Genomic DNA, 20,450 nt, shown 5'->3' with positions numbered 1-20,450 from the left:
ATACTTTCCAATAGTGATCCACATTTCTGGCTCTTCTGACACCAGGCCTGCCTGCCCACAAGGCAACGATTGACTGCAATATTACCTCCCTCAGACATATTGTCCAACTTGCCACCATCCCACCCTTCCTTCTACACTAAGGGGTCAGTGGCTATTGGACTCATTACACCTGATCCACTTGACTCCTCTGCGCCCAGTGTCACGCCCTAAATGAGATATTCCTTGAGTCTGTTTTGGACATGGCATCCTGCTTTTTACTCCAGAAATTATGATGCTAAATCAAAGGGCTTAGAACATGGAACAGAGATCTGAACATATTTTTTAAAAAAAATTTCTATTAAAAATAACCACAGTATATAATATCAATATAAAGATATAGTAGACATCTCCAACACCCTTTCCAGCATAAAATTCTTGAATTCTGCCATCCTAGGAACCATCGACCCCTCCCCCTGAGCTGGAATAAGGAGCTCTTTTATTCGGGGTGCTCTCTGTCTCCATGTCCAGGTCTGGAAGGGGGATTCCCTCCCCTCTGTCCTTATCATGCCTCACACTGACCCTACAAATGGCTTTGCCCCTGAGTAAGTGTGTGTGTGGCTGACATAATCTAGCCATGTACTCTCTGCCTCAGTTTCTTCATCTGGAAAACAGAGCATTGGGCTGTGAGGGTATTTGGAGTTTGGGGTTTGTGTTTTCAGGCTACCTATTCCATGACTGACCTTGGCCAAGCCCCTCTGAGTCTCCTCCTCTGTGAGATGGGCATAAACACTAGTATAGGAAAGTGCTCTGGAAACAAAAAGTACTCTACACATGAAGAATTATTGGTATTAATTTTATAGGTTAAACAGCTGTATCAAGGAGATGGCAGACAATAAAGTGAAGAGACACGCTGCTGGTGCCTTGGAAGGGAAACTACTCCGGCCCACAAGGGACTCATGTATTGTGATTATTTATGTAGTTTTACCAAATGGTCTTGGCCTGAAGCCTGAAGGGGTAGCAGTTGCTGAAACTCAGAGCTCTCCACCATTGTGGCTCCTGTCTAACTTCTGCTCAACACAACACCTATCTTTCCCTCTTTTTTTTTTTTTTTACTTTATTTTGGTCATTTAATCATTTTTAAAAATTTTTCAATTATAGTTGACATACAATAGTATATTAGTTTCAGCTGCACGCCACAGTGATTAGACTTTATGTAACTTACTAAGTGATCACCCTGATAAATCTATATCCTTCTGACACTATACATCAGGGGTCCTCAAACTACAGCCCGCGGGCCACATGCAGCCCGCCGAAAACATTTATCCGGCCCGCCGGGTGTTTTTGCCGCCGCTGCCTGTTGCTGAATTTGTTCATAGTTTTTTTTTAAAACTATAGTCCGGCCCTCCAATGGTCTGAGGGACAGTGAACTGGCCCCCTGTTTAAAAAGTTTGAGGACCCCTGCCATACATAGTTATTAGAATACTAGAGGCCCGGTGCATGAAATTCTTGCATGGGTGTGGTCCTTAGGCCTGGCCAGGGATCAAAGCACAAGCGTCTGGCATGGAAGGGCAGGTCCCAGATACCCTCTGGGCCCAGGTAGCACCTGGGCCTCTGGGCCCCTGCACGCCCTCCTCTGCCTGAGTCATTGAGCCCCCTGCCTGGCTCCCTCAGCACCTGGGAGCCGGGTGGTGGCCCCTCCCTCTGTCGCTGCTGCTGGTCCCTGTCTGTGGGGCAATCGGGCCCCACTCACACCTGCCTTAGCTTGGCGCCACCCGATCACCTGCTTCACCATCCCGCTGCGGTCCTGCTCTCGTTGAAGCCCATGTTCTCTGTATCTATGAGTCTGCTTCTGTTCTGCTTTTTCATTTAGTTTGCTTTTTAGATTCAATTGTTAATAGATATGTATTTATTGCCATTTCCAGTGCACAATATTCATGCATGAGCAGGGCCCTCAGCCCGGACTATACCCTCTCCAATTCGGGACCCCTTGGGGGATGTCTGACTCCCTCTCACAATCTGGGACTGCTGGCTCCTAACTGCTTGCTCACCTGCCTGCCTGCCTGCCTGATCGCCCCTAACCCCTCTGCCTGTTTGCCTGATTGCCCCTAACCACCTCTGCCTGCCTGATCACCCCTAACTGTTTCCCTGCTGGCCTGATCGCACCTAACCACCTCTGCCTGCCTGATCACCCCTAACTGCTCCCCTGCTGGCCTGATCACCCCTAACCACCTCTGCCTTGCCCCACACACAGGACCCAGGATTCCCTCCTCTGGCCATCTGCAGGCACCCAGGACCCAGGCCGGCTTTGTCCAGGTCGGTCGCAGCCGCAGGGGACTGTGGGTGGGCAGTTTGTTCCTCTCCCTCGCCACAGCCTGGCTGGTCCCCATTCCTCTCTTGTGAGCTCATTTGTGCCTGGCTGGTCCCCATTCTTCTCTCCCCAGTGTTGAGTGTCTGAGACATTGTGGCCTGATGGCGTGAGGGCATGACAACCATTTGTATATTAGCTCTTTATTATATAGGATATATATTTTAATCCTCACCCAAGGACATTTTTTCCATTGATTTTAGGCAGAGTGGAAGGGCAGTTGGAGGGGGGAGAAGAGAAAGAAAGAGAGAGAGAGAGAGAGAGATGTAAGAGAGACACATTGATTGGTTGACTCCTGCATGCACCCTGACCAGGCTGGGGGTCAAATCTGCAATCAAGACGTGCCCTTGACTGAGAATCGAATTCATGACCCTTCAGTCCATGGGCTGACACTCTAACTACTGAGACACACTGGTCAGGGCTTTATTGTTCATATTTTTAATCTTTTTTTTTTTTTCTTCTTCTTCTTAAAGAATACCCTTGAACATTTCATGTAATACTGTTTCGGAGGTGATGAACTCCTTTAGCTTCTTCTTGTCTGGGAAACTCTTTATCTGACTTTCAATTCTAAATGAGAGATTTGATGAGTAGAGTAATCTTGGTTGTAGGTCCTTGCTTTTTACCCCTTTTAATATTTCTTGCCAATCTCTTCTGGCCTGCAAAGTTTCTGTTGAGAAATCTTATGGGTGCTCCCTTGTAGGTAACTAACTACTTTTCTCTTGCTGTTTTTAAGATTCCCTTTGTCTTTAACCTTCTAATTATGATGTGTCTTGGTGTGGGTCTCTTTAGGATCATCTTGTTTGGGACTCTGAGCTTCTTGGACTTGCATATCTATTTCCTTCACCAGGTTAAGAAAGTTTTGTCATTATTTTTTCAAGTAGGTTTTCAATTTCTTGCTCCTTCCATGGCCCCCATGATGCAAATGTTGGTACACAGGCTAAAAGTTGTCCCACAGATTCCTTAAGCTATCTTCATTTTTTGAATGTGTTTTTCTTTTTCCTGTTTTGATTTGGTGTTTTGCTTTTTTTCTGCTTCCTTATATTCCAAGTCACTGATTTGATTCTTAGCTTCATGTACTCTACTGTTGAGTCCCTGTAATGTAATCTTCACCTCAGTTAGTGTACCCTTCATTTCTGCCTAAGTTCCTTGAGCATCCTTATAACCATTGATTTGGACTCTGTATCTGGTAGTTTGCCTCCATTTCATTTAGTTGTTTTTCTGGAGATTTCTCCTGTTTTGTCATTTGGGACCTCTTTCTTCATCTCCACATTTTGGTTTCTTACCTAAGTTTGTTTCTATGTATTAAGTAAAGCTGCTATGTCTCCCAGACTTGGTAGAGTGACCTTGTTTAGTACGTGTCCTGTAGGGCCCAGTGGTGCTCCCTCCCCAGTCGCCTGAGGTGGGTGCTCCAGGTGTGCTGTGGGCTGCTGTAGTTGAGCCATGATTGATGTTGGCATCACAGGGAGATATTGACCCCTCCAAGGCTGCTTCAAGGATTGACTGTGACTAAGCAAAGGAACTGCAGTGAAGGAGCCCATCCTATGGAGCAGGACTTGCCTCAGTGGGGCTTTGGTGCTCACCAGGTCTGCCCCTGGAGTGTGTCACTTGTGGAGGTGGTCATCTGGCATAATCTGAAGCTGTCCACAAAGTGGACTGGCTCTGGGGCCTCCAGGGAGGTGCAGGATCAGCCACCACCTGTGCCCTGCCCAGGACCACTGGCCTGAGCTACAGAACAATCTGAAGATGGCCACTACTTGTGCTGGGCTTAGAGGTGCCCTGGAGAGGCAAAGCTGTGAACCAAGGCCGGCTGCTGCTAGTGCCTGGCCTGGGGCCATTTAGTGAGAGGTATGGGGCATTCCAAGGCTAGATGCTGCTTGTTTGCAATTTGTGAACCTTTGAGAGATTTTAGAAAAGTCTTCAGCAAGAGCCAAAATAGGCAGTTTGTATGGAAAAATCACTGGAAATGTTTGGGTGAGTCCATAAGTTGGGTGGGGCAGGGTCTCAGGGAATCACCAGGGTGGGGCAAATAGTGTGAGCCAGATTAATGGAAACTCAGGCATGGTGCCCTCCTGCCAGCTTTGTAGGGGGAAGGGGTCTCAGAAAAGGTACAGTGACCTCTGTCTGCACTTTTGTCTGGCAGAAAGCTGCCGCTTCAGCTCTCACCCTGATGTGAGACAATTCAGTTCCTCCCTGTATGTCCCTGATGCCTTTCCAGCTGCTGCCCCAGCACAGGAGCTCAGAGGGACTCTGAGTAAATCTGTGCATGAGCCTTTGAAGAGGAACTGCCTGGGACTCCAACAGCCCTCTGCCTCACTCAGCCACACTCCCTGCTTTTTTAAAAAATTAATTAATTTTATTTTATATTTTATTTAGAGAGGAAGGGAGAGAGAGAGAGATAGAAACATCAATGACGGGAGAAAATCATTGATCGGCTGCCTCCTGCATGCCTCCCTCTGGGGGTTGAGCCTGCAACCGGGTATGTACCCCAACTGGGAATCAAACTGTGACCTCCTGGTTAATAGGTCAATGCTCAACCACTGAGCAACACCAGCTGGGCCCTGCTGTTTTTTAAAAACAACATTTATTTATTATTGTTTTTTTAATCCTTACCCTGTTTATTGATTTTTTTTTTTTTTTTTTAGAAAGAGGGAGAGAGAGAGAAAGAGAGAGAGAAACATCAATGTGAGAGAAAAACATTGATAAGTTGTCTCCCGTACATATCCCAACTGGGAATTGGACCTACAGCCTAGGTATGTGCCTTGACCAGGAGTTGAGCCTGCAACCTTTTGGTGTATAGGATGATGCTCAAACCAACTGAGCTTCCTGGCCAGGGCTTCCTGCTGTTTTTTTACAGCCAGAAGTTATGGGGACTTCTCTTCCTGGCACTGGAACCCTAGGCTGAGGTGGGCCTGGGACCCCTCACTCCTCAGGGGTGAACCTCTGCAGCTAAGATATCCCTCCCAATTTTTATCCGGCACATGTAGGTGTAGGACCAGTCCATTTCGAGCTTCTGCCCCTCCTCCCAGTCTTGACATGGCTTCTTTAATTCCCTAGTTGTAGGACTGCCATTCAGCCAGATTCCAGGCAGGTCTGACTGGTGGTTGTTCTGTAGTTTAGTGTAATTCTGATGTGGTTTGGGAAGAGGTGAGTACCGCATTTACCTATGCCACCATCTTTTCCAGAAGAATCTTTTCCACTTCTTTACGCCAACTTTGCTCTGTCCCTTAGGACAAATCTCAGGCATCCTCCTCCCACCCGTCTTCCTGGCTAGCCCAGCTCTATCGACACCCCATGCTTTCTTTGCTTTCTGGGCACAGATGTCAGAGGCTGCCAAGTGCCCATCTTGGAGTGGTTTTAGCTATCACCTAATGATTCATTCAATAGAAAAACTATTTTTTGAGTCCTTACCTTGTGCATATACAGAACAGGTACTGCTCTGGGAGTTGGTGTTAAAGTGATGAATACGACAGATGAAGTCCTTGGTCTTATGGAGCTTGGGAGGAGACAGACATAATATACAAGCAGACAATGAATACGGGTGCAGGGGTCATTAATAGTGCTAAGTCCCAGGAAGAAAACAAAGCAGAGGAAATAGCTCCAGAGTGGCTGGGGTCGGTGAGTGGTGGTCGGGAGACCTCTTGGAGGAGCTGACATGCGAGCTGAGACCCAAAAGAACAATGAAGCAGTCAAGGGAAAACTGAAGGAGGGCAGTCCAGGCAGAGGGAATGGCTCATCCAGAGTCCTTAGTTAACGGGTGAAGAACAGAGAGGGTGAGTGGCTTGCATAAGGTTGCACAGACAGTGAACAGCAGAGGAGCAGCACTGAAATCCTGTCCTCTGGACTCCCAGGCCACTCCTCTGTCCGTGCAGCCCTTATCTCTTCTTTATGAAATGTCAGCTCCTCAAGGGCAAGGTGGAACTCCCCACCTGTCAATCATTTCTCCTCCCCAGCCAGGGTCCTCGTGTGCACTGCAGTCCTGCTCTAGCCCCGCCCTCCAGAGATAAAAGGGACGAGGCAAGAACAGAGAAAGCAGAGTGGCCAAGTGGCTCCTGCCATTAATTGCTAAGCACAATAAACCCATCGGAATCGCAGCCTTTTAACGGCCTCGTTTAATTAATGTTAAATGACTGTGAGACCCATATGGATTTATACATTAGATCCACATTAACACCAAATCGTTTGATCACGAATCACTGTTAAAATAATGAACACAGGCGCTTTACAGCCAGATGAGAAGATGTGACCAGCCTCCTGCCCAGCTTGTGGGGGACAAAGCCCTCTTCTCAGGGACCTGCTTCCTTGTGTCTTTTCCTTCTTTCTTGCTCTTTAAGGTGTTATTTCCAAAAGGCATTTATTGAGCTGTTCATGTGCCAGGCATTGTGCTAGCACTGTGTGTGGGTGTGTCTGTGAGTGTGTGTGTGTGTGTGTAACAAAACCTCCCTCCTGGAGCTTGCAATCTAAAGGAGGGGGTGAGGTATGCGCTGGAAAAGGAAGCCTATTACAAGAGAAATACATTTGTCAGGCATCTGCTAAGTTCTGAGGCTTTACAAATATCGTATCCAATCCTCTCAACATTGGGAGGTAGGTACTATGATCGCTTAGGCCAGTGGTCGGCAAACTCATTAGTCAACAGAGCCAAATATCAACAGTACAACGATTGAAATTTCTTTTGAGAGCCAAATTTTTAAAACTTAAACTATATAGGTAGTTTGCTTCTTCTTTGTAGCCATGTCAAACAGGACACCTAAAAAAATGTTTCACTTTATAATAATAAAGCCACCAACACAAAATAATTACAATTCTTAAATTGATGACAAAAATACCTGTAGGATTTGCAGCTGGTTGGAAAAATACAGGTAACTTTACGCTTCGAGTAGGTACTTTTGTCACCCGCCCGAGATTTGCGGACGCGACTAGCACTAACCACTGCACAATGAGACTGCTGACTGGCTGGCTCACTCAACTCGTGCATGAATCACACGCGCCTCCCGCCTCCCCCCCACGCTGCGTATCCCGAAGCCCACCTGCGCCGCTCTCCTGTCTCCCGTCGCCTGACCCACCGACACCGCCCACTTCTTCTAACCCACTTCTTCAAAATAGAGGGAAAACCAACTTCTGCGCATGGGCCACTAAGTTTCAATCGCACTGTATGTGCGCGCCCGCAAGTGGTATTTTGTGGAAGAGCCACACTCAGGGGGCCAAAGAGCCACATGTGGCTCGCGAGCCGCGGTTTGCCGACCACTGGCTTAGACAGATGAGAAAGTTGTGCTTGTTAAGGATGAGTATGTTGCCCAAGGGCACGCATTTAGTTGAGGCAAAATTGGAAAGAAAGCCCAGATTTCACCACCAGAGGCCTTGTTAATTGCACTGGAAGGCCTTGCTTCTAAAACAGCTTTTAGAGGTGTGGTCCTCAGTCCTGGTTGTGCCTCGGGCATTTCCATCAGGGGCACTCAGGGATCAGGGACGGCTATCTGCTATGTGGGGGAGAGGGCTTTGGAGGGTGCCTGTAGGGCTGTACTGGTGGATAGTGTTGTTGGATGGGGAGAGGGAAGGCACTCCCTGCCTCTTCCCCTTTGTCGTCCAACCCTGTCTGGCCCGCTGGCCATCTGTGCTCACACATCGCCTCCACACAATATCCAGGCTCCTCTTCCAAATGACTTAATTGAATTCCTTCCTGAGAATCAGGTTATTGGATTAGCTCATTGGGAGGGGATGGGCCCCACCCCACTGTGGGGGCATGTGCCAGTCCCCTGGCTGCAGGAAGGGACCGCCCTTACTCCCCAGTGTTAATTTAATCATACATCCCTCCCCTGGGCTTCAGCATCAGCAGAGGACAGGAGTGGCCCATGGGTGAAAGGGGGATGGCGAGCGCAGCAGGAAACAGACAGGACCACTCTCTGGGCACTGCCATGGGGAGGAATGTGGCAGTGCCCTGCTCATTCTCTTCCTCTAGGACCTCCAGTCCTAGACACCCTACTGGTACTGTTTCACTGCCATGATTTTCCCTGAATGAGTCCACCCTGGACAGGGGATGGTAAGAATGTCCCTTAGAGGTTTAACAGTCGTCCTTAGGGAGCTTCTAGAGCAAATCGGAAATGCCACGTGGTTGGTGAAGGCAGAGCAAAGATTGCTGCCCCCCACATGGACCCAAGTGCGAGAATGGTCTAGAGGGCACACAGGCTTTGTTGAGTATTGACCTACCCTTCTATTTTAAAAAAAATTTAAATTCTTTATTGTTGAAAGTATTACATATGTCTCCTTTTCCCCCCATTGACCTCTCCCTGGCCACTCCTGCCCCCCAGCACATGCCCTCGCCCCCCATGGTGTCTGTGTCCATTGGTTATGCTTATATGCATGCATACAAGTATTTTGATTGATCTCTTACCCACCCCCTTCCAACCTCCCCTGCCTTCCCTCTGAGTTTTGACAGTCTGTTCAATGCTTCTATGTCTCTGGATCTATTTAAAAAATACTTTTATTGATTTCAGAGAGGAAGGGAGAGAAAAATAGAGATAGAAACATCAATGATGAAAGAGAATCATTAATTAGCTGCCTCCTGCATACCCCACACTGGGGATTGAGCCTGCAATCTGGGCACATGCCCTGACCGGGAATCAAACCATAACCTCCTGGTTCATAGGTCAACATTCAACCACTGAGCCATGCCGGCTGGGCTACCCTCCTATTTTTCGTTGCAGAATAACATACATAGAGAAATGTAAGTAGTGAATTTTCAAAAATGGAACCAAGTCACATTCTAACTACTATCCAGCACCCGGAAACCCCTTTGGTCTCTACCCTTACCTCTAAGGTGGCCACTGCCCCAACTTCTGACACCATAAATTAGTTTTGCTTGGCTTGTACTTTATGCAAATGGAACTTCACAGTCTATATTCTTTTGCATCTGGTTTCTTTTACTTAAAATTACTTTATTTTTTTGAATTTATTGGGTTGACATTGGTTAATAAAATTAGTAGGTTTCAGGTGTATAATTCTATAATACATCATTTGCATATTATATTGTGTTTATCACCCCAATGGTTTCTTTCACTTAATATTATATTGGTGGGATTCAAGTTGTAAGCATGGATTATTTATTTCCTTTGCTGTGTAATATCCTGTTATGTGAATACTAGAGGCCTGGTGCACAAAATTTGTGCACTTGGCGGGGGGAGGGGTAGCGGGGGGGGGGGGGGGGAGTCCCTCAGCCCCTCCTGTGCCCTCTCACCGTCTGGGAGCACCCAGGGGATTGGGCCTAAGCTGAAAATCAGACATCCCTCTGGCAGCCCGGCAGCCATCGGGTGATGTCCACTTGCCAGCGGGGAGCAGACCTAAGCCGCAGTCGGACATCCTTAGTGCTGCTGAGGAGGCAGGAGAGGCTCCCACCACCACTGCTGTACTGGCAGCCATCAGCCTGACTTGTGGCTGAGCAGAGCTCCCCCATGTGGGAGCTCACTGACCACCAGAGGGCAGCTCCTGCATTGAGCGTCTACCCCCTGGTGGTCAGTGTGTGTCATAGTGACCAGTCATTCTCAGTCGTTCTGCTGTTAGGGTCAGTTTGCATATTATCCTTTTACTATATAGGATAGAGGCCTGCACGGGTGGGGGCTAGCTGGTTTGCCCTGAATGGTGTCCCGGATCAGGGTAGGGGTCCCACTTGGGTGCCTGGCCAGCCTGGGTGAGAAGCTGATGGCTGTTTTCAGGTTGCCTGCACCCCCTTCAGGGTGGGGGTCCCCACTGGGGTGCCTGGCCAGCCTGGATGAGGGGCTGAGGGCTGTTTTCAGGCAGGCTAAGCCTGCAACTGAAGCTCCCAGTCTCTCCTTTTTTTCTTTTTTTTAAATTCTGGGATTTATTTACCTTCTGTAATTGAAACTTTGTTGCGGCTCCAGCTCTGAGCCCAGTTGGCTGAAAGCAGGTATCTGTGGTTTGATTGGCTTCTATAATTGCAACATTGTTGCATCCAGAGCTCAGAGCCGGGCTGCTCAGGCGGGGAACCTTGGCTTCCTCCATTGCCGGGGCAACCATGCCTCATGTTCGCTTCAGCTGTGTGGCTGCTGGCCGCCATCTTGGTTGGCAGTTAATTTGCATATCATCCTGAATTGCCAATGGGAAGTGTAGCGGTTAATTACGATGTTTGTCTATTATTAGATAGGATACCATGAAATGGTTACCCATTTGACTGTTGATAGGCATGTAGGTGGTTCTGGATTTGAGCTGCTGTGAGTAGTGCTTCTATGAGCACGATTGTGCATGTCTTCTGGTGACAGAATGTATGCATTCTGCTGAGTGTATACATAGGAATGGAATTGCTGGGTCATGGGGGGTGTGCATGCCCAGCTGTGGTAGGCAGTGTGCTGGTCGACTTCTGAGGGTCATCATGAGCATGTTAGGTCAGGACCTCCAAGACACAGAAGCCCAGATGGGACGAGAGGTGCAAGTGGTTTATTGGAGGAAATCTTGTGAAGGGCTTAGGGGAGGAAACAGAGGTGGGAGGGGCAGGCTTCAGACCTCCATATAGATCTGACCCTGTGGAAGGAGAGGCAGAAGGAAGGAGGACAGGGTAGGAAGAATCTGAGACCTGGTTCAGGTCTAAGAAGGTGATGGAGTCTCCAACCAAAGTTGCCGTCAGAAGAGGCCTGCCAGCTGCGCTCGACCATTAAGGGAAGCACGGCCCCAGCAGGAATGTGATTTGGGATCTAGAGGAATGGGAGCCATGCTCCCTGCAGCAGGAGAGTTGAGGCATTCACATTTGTGGCTGCCACGTGAGAATTATGCACCCCGTGGATGATTGATAGAAGTACACTGAGCACCTGAAAGCCGAGGTTTTGGAATCAAACAGGCTGAGCTCAAGCCCAGCTCAATCATTTGCTAGCTCTCCCATAGGTTGCCTAACCTGTGAGCCCCAGTCTCCAAGTCAGTAAAATGAAAGTAATAACAACGAATTCAAATGGTTGTTGTAAGAATCAGATGAGATAATACAATGAAAACACCCAAATGCACAGTAATCATTCAACAAATATTAGAAGCTCATTGTTCACTCAGCACATTCACTGACACCCATAATACGCTGAGTACTGTTCAAGGCTCAGGGAGTGTAGCAGTGAGCAAAAGAGAGGGTGCATTTTAGTAGAAGGAGTTAGACAATAAACAGACAACCAAGCAAAATATAAAATGTGTCTGAGTTTTGTAACTGTGATGGAGGAACATGAAGTAAGAAAGCGGGAGGGCTATGTCTTATGCTACCAGAGTGGGGAAGGAAGCCTCCCCCAAAAGGTGATGTTTGAGCAGAGAGCACTAGGCAGTGAGGGACAACAACATTCTGGTGAATTGGGTCGTGTGTTTCAGGTCAAAGAAACAAGGGCCAAAGCCCTGTGATCAGCTGCACTTTGCCTGCTAGAGGAACAGCATGGAGGCAGGTGGGCTGGAGCAGAGTGGGAGGCAGAGGGTGGTTGGGGATGAGGTTGGAGACATAGTTGGGGCAGGAAATGCAGAGTTGGAGTCATGGCTTTGCTCTTTATCTGAATAAGATGGGAAGTCTATGTAGATTATGTAGTGTTGGCAGTTCTCCACATTCTTGCCACCACTTTCACCTGACAGTTTTTCATGCCAGAGTGACAGGCATAAAGTAGTATCTCCTTGTTTTAATTTGGATTTCTCATATTATTGAAGAGGTTGAACAGTTCTGTGTAAAAATTTTATTCATTTGGATTTCTGCTTCTATGGATTGCCTATTCATATTTGTTGCCAATTTTTCTATAAAATTTTCTGTCTTTTTGATTCACAGTTTTTTTATTGTGTGTGTTATAGACAGTATTCTTTAATGATTTTAGACTTTGAAATATTTTCTATTAGTTATCACTTGTTTGCTAATTTCGTCTGTAGATCTGCAGTAGGTTGGGTATTATCTTCCAAGAGCTCCTGTCTATCTGGAACGTTAGAATGTGACCTTATTTGGAAAGAGTCTTTGCTGATGTAATTAGTTAAGGATCTCAAGATGAACTCTTCCTGGATTTAGGATGGGCTATAAATGCAATTACTGGTGTCCTAATAAGAAGAGGCAAGGACACAGTAAGACACATAAAGAAAGCCATGTGAAGACAGAAGCAGAGATTGGAGTTATGCTGCCATAAACCAAGGAATGCCTGGGATCCTCAGAAACTGGAGGAGCCTTCAGAGGTAGCATGGCCCTTCTGACACCTTGACTCTAGACTTCAAAACTGTGAGAGGATAAACTTCTGTGGTTTTAAGCCACCCGGTTGTGGAACATGTAATGAAGGCCCCAGGAAACTAATACAGATTTTGGTACTGGCTAGTGGTGTGCTGCTACAAATACCAAAAATGTGGATGTAGCTTTGAAATTGGGTAATGGGTAGAGGCTGGAAGAATTTCGAGATTTATTATAGAAAAAGCCTTCATTGTACTAAAGAGATTGTTGACAGGAACATGAACGTTAAAGGCAATTCTAATGAGGGCTCAGATGGAAGTGAGGAGCACAGCTGAGAGTCTCTATCATTTTAGAGAATACAGTGAGCATCAGGAACAGAACGCCGCTAGAAATATGAATGTCAAGGGCACTTCTGGTGAGGCCTTAAGAGGAAATGAGGAACATGTTATTGGGAACTGGAGCAAAGGCAATCTTGTTATAAAATGGCAGAGAACTTGGCTGATTAATGTTCTACAGTTGGGTGAAAAGCAGAGCTTGACTTGTATATTTAGTTGAGATTTCTAAGTAACATGTGAAAGGTGTGGCCTGGATTCTCTTTACTGTTGATAGTAAGGCCCAAGAGGAAAGAAACTGAGGGGGGAATTGTTAAACTTAAGGGAACCAATACTTGATCATTTTGGAGTTCTACCCTTATCCAGATTGCTTTAATTAGGAAATTCACTGTTGAGAAAATACACTCCAGAGAGAGCACCAAGGGTGGGGCTAGACAGCATTTTGCTGGAGAGATTAAGTATGTGACTAATGGAAACCACTGACCATCTCAGCAGAAGCCAGGCATAAAGGTGGGGTTATCCAGGAAGTATCTGGAGAACTGTCGTGTCAAATGGCGTCAATCCCCTTGACATACACTGGAGACCCACAAGGTTTGTGAGAATGCTATACCAGCAGAAACACTGCCATCTTGGACTGAAAGGGACAGAGACTGGATATAATGAACGAAGGCTGTCAGACTTCTAGGATTATACAGGCAGGAAACTAGTTGATAGAGCTACTCAACTGTAAGCATGGGCTACCCAGGATGAGTGCCTTGGAGGGCAGAGCCATAGATGTAGAGACAGAGGACAGAGGACAGAGAAGCAGGGGCTACCATGTGGGCCCAGAGGATAGAACATCACGCCACACAGGATTTTTCTTAGGCCTTGAAATTCATAGGATTTGCCCTTCTGGATTTTGGACGTGCCTGGGAATGGTGACTCCTTTATTCCTTAAAAAATTTCCCTTTTGGAATGGGAATGTTTATTCTCTGCTTGTCCCATCATTGTGTTTTAAGTAGATAACTTGTTTTCTAGTTTTGCAGGTATACAGATGGAGAGAGATTTTGCTCCAGAATGGATTATACCCAGAGTCTAACCCATACCTGATTTAGGTCATGAGATTTGGGACTTTTTGTTTTGATGATATTTAGATAAGATTTTAGACTCAGAATTGTTGCTGAAGTGGTTTAAGACTTTTGTGAGTATTTTGCATGTGGGGAGGATGTGAATTTTGGCGGACCGAGGGAACAGTGTAGTGGGTTAAATAGTGTTCCCCAAGAAGCTATGTTGAAGTCCTAATCCCTGGCACTTGTGCATGTGACCTTATTTTGAAATAGGGTCTTTGTAGATGTAATCAAATTAAAATGGAATCTTTAGGGTGAACCCTAATTCAATATGACTGGTATTCTTATAAGAAGAGGATAATACCATGTGAATACAGAGACTTGCTGAGAGCAGGTGGCCATATAATGATAGAGGCAGAGATTGGAGTGATACAGCTACAAGCCAAGGGATACCAAGGATTGTTGGCCAACACCAGAAGCTAAGAAATAGAGGAAGAATTCTCCTCTCTGGGCTTCAGAGGGAGCATGGCCCTGCTGATGCCCTGATTTCAAACTTATAGTCTCTAAAACTATGAGACAATAAATTCCTGTTGAGGTACCACCCAGTTGTGGTACTTTAAGTGTTAGAGAAACCCTAGAAAACCAATAAAGTATCTTTTCAATTAATAGAAATATTTAATTTTGATATTGTCAAACTAATCAATGTTTTTGCCTTATGGTTTTTGCTAATTGGGCTTTATTTATAAAGTTCATCCCTGCCCAAAATCATAAGGGGAGTTTTATTCATTTTTTAAATTAGGTTTAGTATTTTACCTTTCAATTTTAGGTCTTTAATCTACTTGGAATCCATCTTTCTATATGGTAATTTTTCGCCAAACCATTAACTAAATAAATTATCTCTTTCTCACTAATTTGTGGTGCCATCTTTATAATGTATCCAGTTCCTATACACATGTCTGTTTATGTATTTTCTCTTCTGTTCCACTGGATTTGTATGTCTGTTCTTGAGTCAGAACCAAACTTTATAAAATTATGTAGCTCTGTTGTATGTCCTAATATCTAATATAGCAAATCACCATTCTTTGTTCTTTTTAAAAATTGATTTAGCTATTTGCGAACCTTGAATATTCATTTTTGCATGTCTTAATTTTGGAATCAATTTGTGAACTTTCTAAAAAAGTCTGATAGAATTCTGATTGAACTTTAATTGAATTTGAAGATGATAGAGTTTCATTAAATTCTCTGCAAATTTGCATTTAGATCTAGAGGGGGATTGAATTCAGTCTATGTATCTATACCTATTTGCATCTGCCTGTCTATCTATATTGATGGATGTACATACACATTTTGCACATGACCACCTTGTAAGTGGGTTATGGTCTTCCTTCAAGAGGAACACAATGCAAATGCCTGGTTGACTCTCCTTTATTGGTTTTAGGAGCCATTGATGAGCAATAGCTAAATCAGTTAATACATGAGGAGTTGCAATAAGGTTGATATTTTAATTTGATGCATTTTTATTGATTTCTACCCTTTTTTTCTTTTATTATCTTCTTCTTTGGGTTTCTTCTGTAACTTTTTTTCCAAATTCTGAATCAACTACTTGGCTTATTTTTTTCTGTCTTTGTTTTCTGATAAATATAGTTAAAGCCACTAATTTTCCGTAAGTCTTACTTTACAAGTGTGCCATAAATTTTGACATGTAGTGTTTTTATTGTCATTTAGTTCTAAGGAATTTGTAATTTTCCCTATGGTTTCCTCTTTAATACAAGTGTTATTAAATAGCTTGGATTTTCGGTTTCTATAAGTTTGAGATTTAAAAAACCTGTTTTTTTTTTGTTATCAATTTCTATTTTGCTTACAGTATTTGGAAATGGTTGAATCATCACCCTTTGTAGCCTAGTTCATAGTAGGCTTTTTAGAAAGATTTTAATAAATTAAAATAAGCTTTTACATAATCTACACTAATAAAAGACAAACATGCAAATTGGCCATACCTTTGCTATGCCTTAAGCCATGACCACCAGCCAATCAGAGTGACTGTATGCAAATTAACCCAACCAAGATGGCGGCCGGCAGCCACGGAACTGGAGCAAGCAGGAGACTTGGTTGCCCCAATGATGGAGGAAGCCAAGCTTCCCGCCTGCTGTGGCATCTCTGAGCTCCACTCAAAGCAACAAAGTTTCAATTATAGAAGATAAATAAACCCCAGATACCTGCTTTCAGCCGGCTGTGGCCACAGAGCTGGAGTGAGCAGGAGGCTTCCCTCCTGCCAGCCATGGCCAGCTCTGAGCTCCTCTCAAGGCTACAAAGTTTCAATTATAGAAGGTAAGTAAATCCCAGAATACAAAAGAAAAGAAAAAAAGGAGAGACTGGGAGCTTCCATCGCTGGGGGGCTTGGCCAGCCTGAAAACAGCCCTCAGCCCCTCACCCAGACTGGCCAGGCACCCCAGTGGACCCCCCACCCTAAAGAGGGTGTGGCCAGCCTGAAAACAGCCATCAGCCCCTCACCAGGCTAGTCAGGCACCCCAGTGGGGAAGCCACCCTGAAGGGGGCTTGACCAGCCTGCAAACACCCACCAGCCCTTCACCCAGGCTGGCCAGGCACCCCAGCAGAACCCCCACCCTGATCCGGGACACCCTTCAGGGCAAACCAGCCGGCCCCCACCCATGCACAGGCCTCTATCCTATATAATAAAAGGGTAATATGCAAACTGACCCTAACAGAACGACTGAGAATGACTGGTCACTATGACACACACTGACCACCAGGGGGCAGATGCTCAATGCAGGAGCTGCCCCCTGGTGGTGAGTGCACTCCCACAAGGGGAGCTCTGCTCAGCTACAAGCCAGGCTGATGGCTGCCAGTACAGCAGTGGTGGTGGGAGCCTCTCCTGCCTCCTCAGCACCGCTAAGGATGTCCAACTGCAGCTTAGGCCTGGTCCCACTGGCAAGTGGACATCCCCCGATGGCTCCCAGGCTGCCAGAGGGATGTCTGACTGCCAGCTTAGGCCTGATCCCCTGGGGAGTGGGCCTAAGCCAGCAGGTGGACATCCTCCGAGGGGTCCCAGACTGCAAGAGGGTGTAGGCTGGGCTGAGGGACCCCTCCAAGTGCACAAATTTTTGTGCATCAGGCCTCTAGTCCTATATAATAAGAGTAATATGCAAATTGACTGAACAGTGGAACGACTGGTCGCTATGACATGCATTGACCACCAGGGGCAGATGCTCAACACAGGAGCTGCCCCCTGGTGGTCAGTGCGCTGGCAGGGCCACTCAGCCAGAACCAGCCTCACATCTCACGGCTGGTGAGCGCAGCAGCGGTGGTGGAGCCTCTCCTGCCTCTGCAACAGCGCTAAGCCGTCAGTCTGACATCCCCTGAAGGCTCCAGGACTGCAAGAGGGCACAGGCAAGGCTGAGGACCCTCTCCCCAAGTGCTCGAATCTCATGCACTGGGCCTCTAGTATTACATAACACACGGAGGGAGAGAAAGAGTATGAAGCTGAAGGTCTGTGGGACACCATGATTCCAGGGAGGATGCAGGATGCTGCTTCTCTGGGTGAGGAGCGCAGACTCTGCCACCTGGTGGTTTCAGATGGGGTCCAAGATGTGTCTTTCCTCAGAGTGCACCAGCGTCTTCAGTCTCCAGAACAGAGAAGGCCTGACCCAAGGGCCTTTTGGTGGCCACCAAAACCAGGTTTCTGGGAGGAAGTTCAGGGCTGAAGATGGGCAGGAGCTCAGAATGGAAGCCCTGCTCCTGAAGGTACAGCAGCCGGTCCAGCAATAGGGCCAGGCTGGAGAAAGCTACCACACAGTTCTCCTGGACCTGGTGGGCCTGAAGAGCAGCCAGATTCAGTGGCAGCTGGGGATCCAGCACCACCCGCTGTAGCCCCCGCTGCACATATTCTTCAGTTTTGAGCTCATGGACCCTGGTGATCCCCTGCAAGTCTGGCCAACGGAGCTTGGGCTGGACATGCCAGATGACCTTGTCTGGTGCTGCCCGGTAGCAGTGGGTTCGGGGGCCAGGGCCTTCTTTCTGTAGCCTCTCGGCATATTCCCCCAGGGCATGGCAGGCCCCCATCCGCTGCCTGCAGGACAGTTCATAGCCAGGCAGCACAGCCACTCACTGACTCTGCCAGGGTCACTCAACTTCATGTAGCAGCAGCCCCCTGAGGCCAGGGCACCACCTCAGCGTAGAAGGAGAAATGCCTCAGCAAGGTGACCCTCAGGTCCCCACAGGCATGGAGGCCTGTCAGCAGCAAGTGGGCCTCACCCTGAGGTGAGGTCTCCAGTGGAAACAGAACCTCCTCTCACAGGCTTCTGGGGTTTACCCACTGAACTACATGGTGTTGGGAGAGGTGAGAGTGAATTGCTCCACCTGCGGGTTCCTCTTCTCTTTTTCCAGAGCCTGCAGGAGCTCCTGGCCCAGGTGCTGGGTGCTCTCCACTAGTCTCTGATTCCCTTAGATGCTCTTCACCTTCAGCCCTAGCCCCAGAGACATGAAGCGGGAGAGATGGCCCTGGCCTGAGCCTACATCCACAACCTGGGTGCAGCCTGTGCGGTCACTCAGCTTTTTCACCAGCTTCCCAGCTGCCAGATCTCATGGTGCTTCTTGGGCCTGACATGTTTTCAGAATGGAGCTTTCAGTCGGCAGCTCTGGCTTGGGTTCTCCCGAAACTCTGAGGGGGTCTGGGTAAAGGCCAAGGCATAGGCTGTGGACTTCAGGGCCAGCAGTGTGAATGGCCACACTGACCTGTACCTGACCACAGGCATCCCCAGCAGCCATGTGGCCAGCTGTGGTGGGTTCAGTCCATCCATTGCTTCCTGCCATGAGCAAGGGAGTGTGCTCCAGATTGTCTGTAAAAAAATTCGATGATGTAGGCGTCCAGGATGGAACAGTGGAGAGACAGGACATGGGTGAGATCCACCACTAGCTGCCTCCTCTCCTTGTGAGAGAGGCCCCGGGCGGAAACACCTGGCATCAGGGTCCAGTCGGTGGCGCCTGGAGAGAGAACGCGGTGAGGAGGGAAGCAGGGTCAGCACCACACGGATCCGGGACGCAGGCTGGGCTCAGCTCTGCAGGCCTCAGCTCTGCAGGCGGGATGAGAAGAAAGCGCTCTGCACTGGCCCAAGACGCTCCATAGTAGGCTTTTTAAAAATGTTCCCATGTGAGCTAAAAATATATACACTCCTCATGCTTTGGTTGTAAGCTCCTTATTCTATCTTAGTTCAAGGTATCAATTGTATGATTCAGATCTATTTGCTTATTTTATCTTCTTAATGTGTAAATCTCTGAGAGGGTATGTGAAATTACTTAAGTATAGTTTTTGTTGGATCTCTATTCCCCCCCTAATATTAGCTGTTGCTTGATAGTCTTTGAGTTTATGCTATTAAACACACACATGTTCATTATCCCATGGTCCTCGGGTCTTCCTGACCTATTGTTCTTTACAGTTTATAATGGTCTTCTTTGTCCCTTATAGTTTTCTTTTTGGCCTGGCCTAAAAATAAAACCGTGGTTTATTTTCCCATGGAACATCTTTTCTGTTTGTATTGTTAGGTAGTCAAAGAAAACCCAAAATATCAGTGTCCCAAACAAGGTTGAAATTTATTTCACTAAAGTTCTGAAGAAGCCTAGGGTTGGTGTTGCTTAAATACGGTAGTTTATTTCTTCTTCTTTTTTGGGGGGTTAATCCTCACCCAAGGATATTTTTTCCATTGATTTTTTTTAGAGAGAGTGGAAGGGAAGAAGGGTATGGGGGGGAGAGAGAAAGAGAAAGATAAATATTGATGTGAGAGAGACACATCGATCAGTTGCCCCCTGCACATGCCACGACCAACCGGGGCAGGGTATCACACCTGCAACCAAGGTACATGCCCTTGATGGGGAATCGAACCCTCAACCCTTCAGTATTTGGGCGCATGTTCTAACCATTGAGAAACACCAGCCAGAGCAGTTTATTTCTTCTTAATTCAACATAGCCAGACAAGAGCTGCTATGGCAGCCCCGGACAGTTCTTAGGGACCCAGTGTCCTTCCACCTTATCCTTCCACAATCCCTAACTTATGCCTCTTGTCTTCATGATTTGGTAAGAAGGAAAGAAGAAGAGAAAGGAGAAGAGCATGCCCCTTTGTTTAAGAATATTTCCTGGAAGTTGAACACACCGTTACCATTTACATTCCATGATTGGGACTCCATCCGAGGCCACTCCTACAGCAAGGGAGGTTAGGAAATGTAGTCTTTATTCCTGGAAGCCAGATGTTTAGCCAAAAATTGTTGTATTATATTGAAGAAGGGAAGAATGAATGTAATTGGCACTTATCCATCTATGCCATATGATCTTTTTATTTTTCAATTTGCTGTAGATTTTGCTTTTTCAATTGAAATTTTATGGAGATAATTGTAGATTCACATGTGTTATAAGGAATTAGTGTCTTGGTGCACGAAATTCATGCATGGGTAGGGTCCCAAGCCTGGCCAGCGATCAGGGCCAATCTGTGGGGTGAACAGCGAGGCGATCAGGGGGCCCCCGCTGGCACCCGCCTTGGCTGGCCTGGCGCCAC

The 20,450-nt window shown here is 46.9% G+C and overlaps 1 pseudogene; it reads right to left on the bottom strand.

Moving 5' to 3' along the window:
* Nucleotides 1-17,505: 17,505 nt before the first annotated feature.
* Nucleotides 17,506-18,868, bottom strand: LOC139018526 (methyltransferase-like protein 25B pseudogene; annotated as a pseudogene).
* Between the last annotated feature and the right edge of the window lie 1,582 nt (nucleotides 18,869-20,450).

This window comes from Myotis yumanensis, unplaced genomic scaffold (genome assembly GCF_028538775.1).
Source record: "Myotis yumanensis isolate MYYU_CA2020_CCGP unplaced genomic scaffold, mMyoYum1.0.hap1 SCAF_10, whole genome shotgun sequence".
In the NCBI taxonomy this organism is placed as follows: Eukaryota; Metazoa; Chordata; class Mammalia; order Chiroptera; family Vespertilionidae; genus Myotis; species Myotis yumanensis.
The sequence above is the reverse complement of the archived record's forward strand: the minus strand, read 5'-3'. Positions and strand labels throughout refer to the sequence as shown.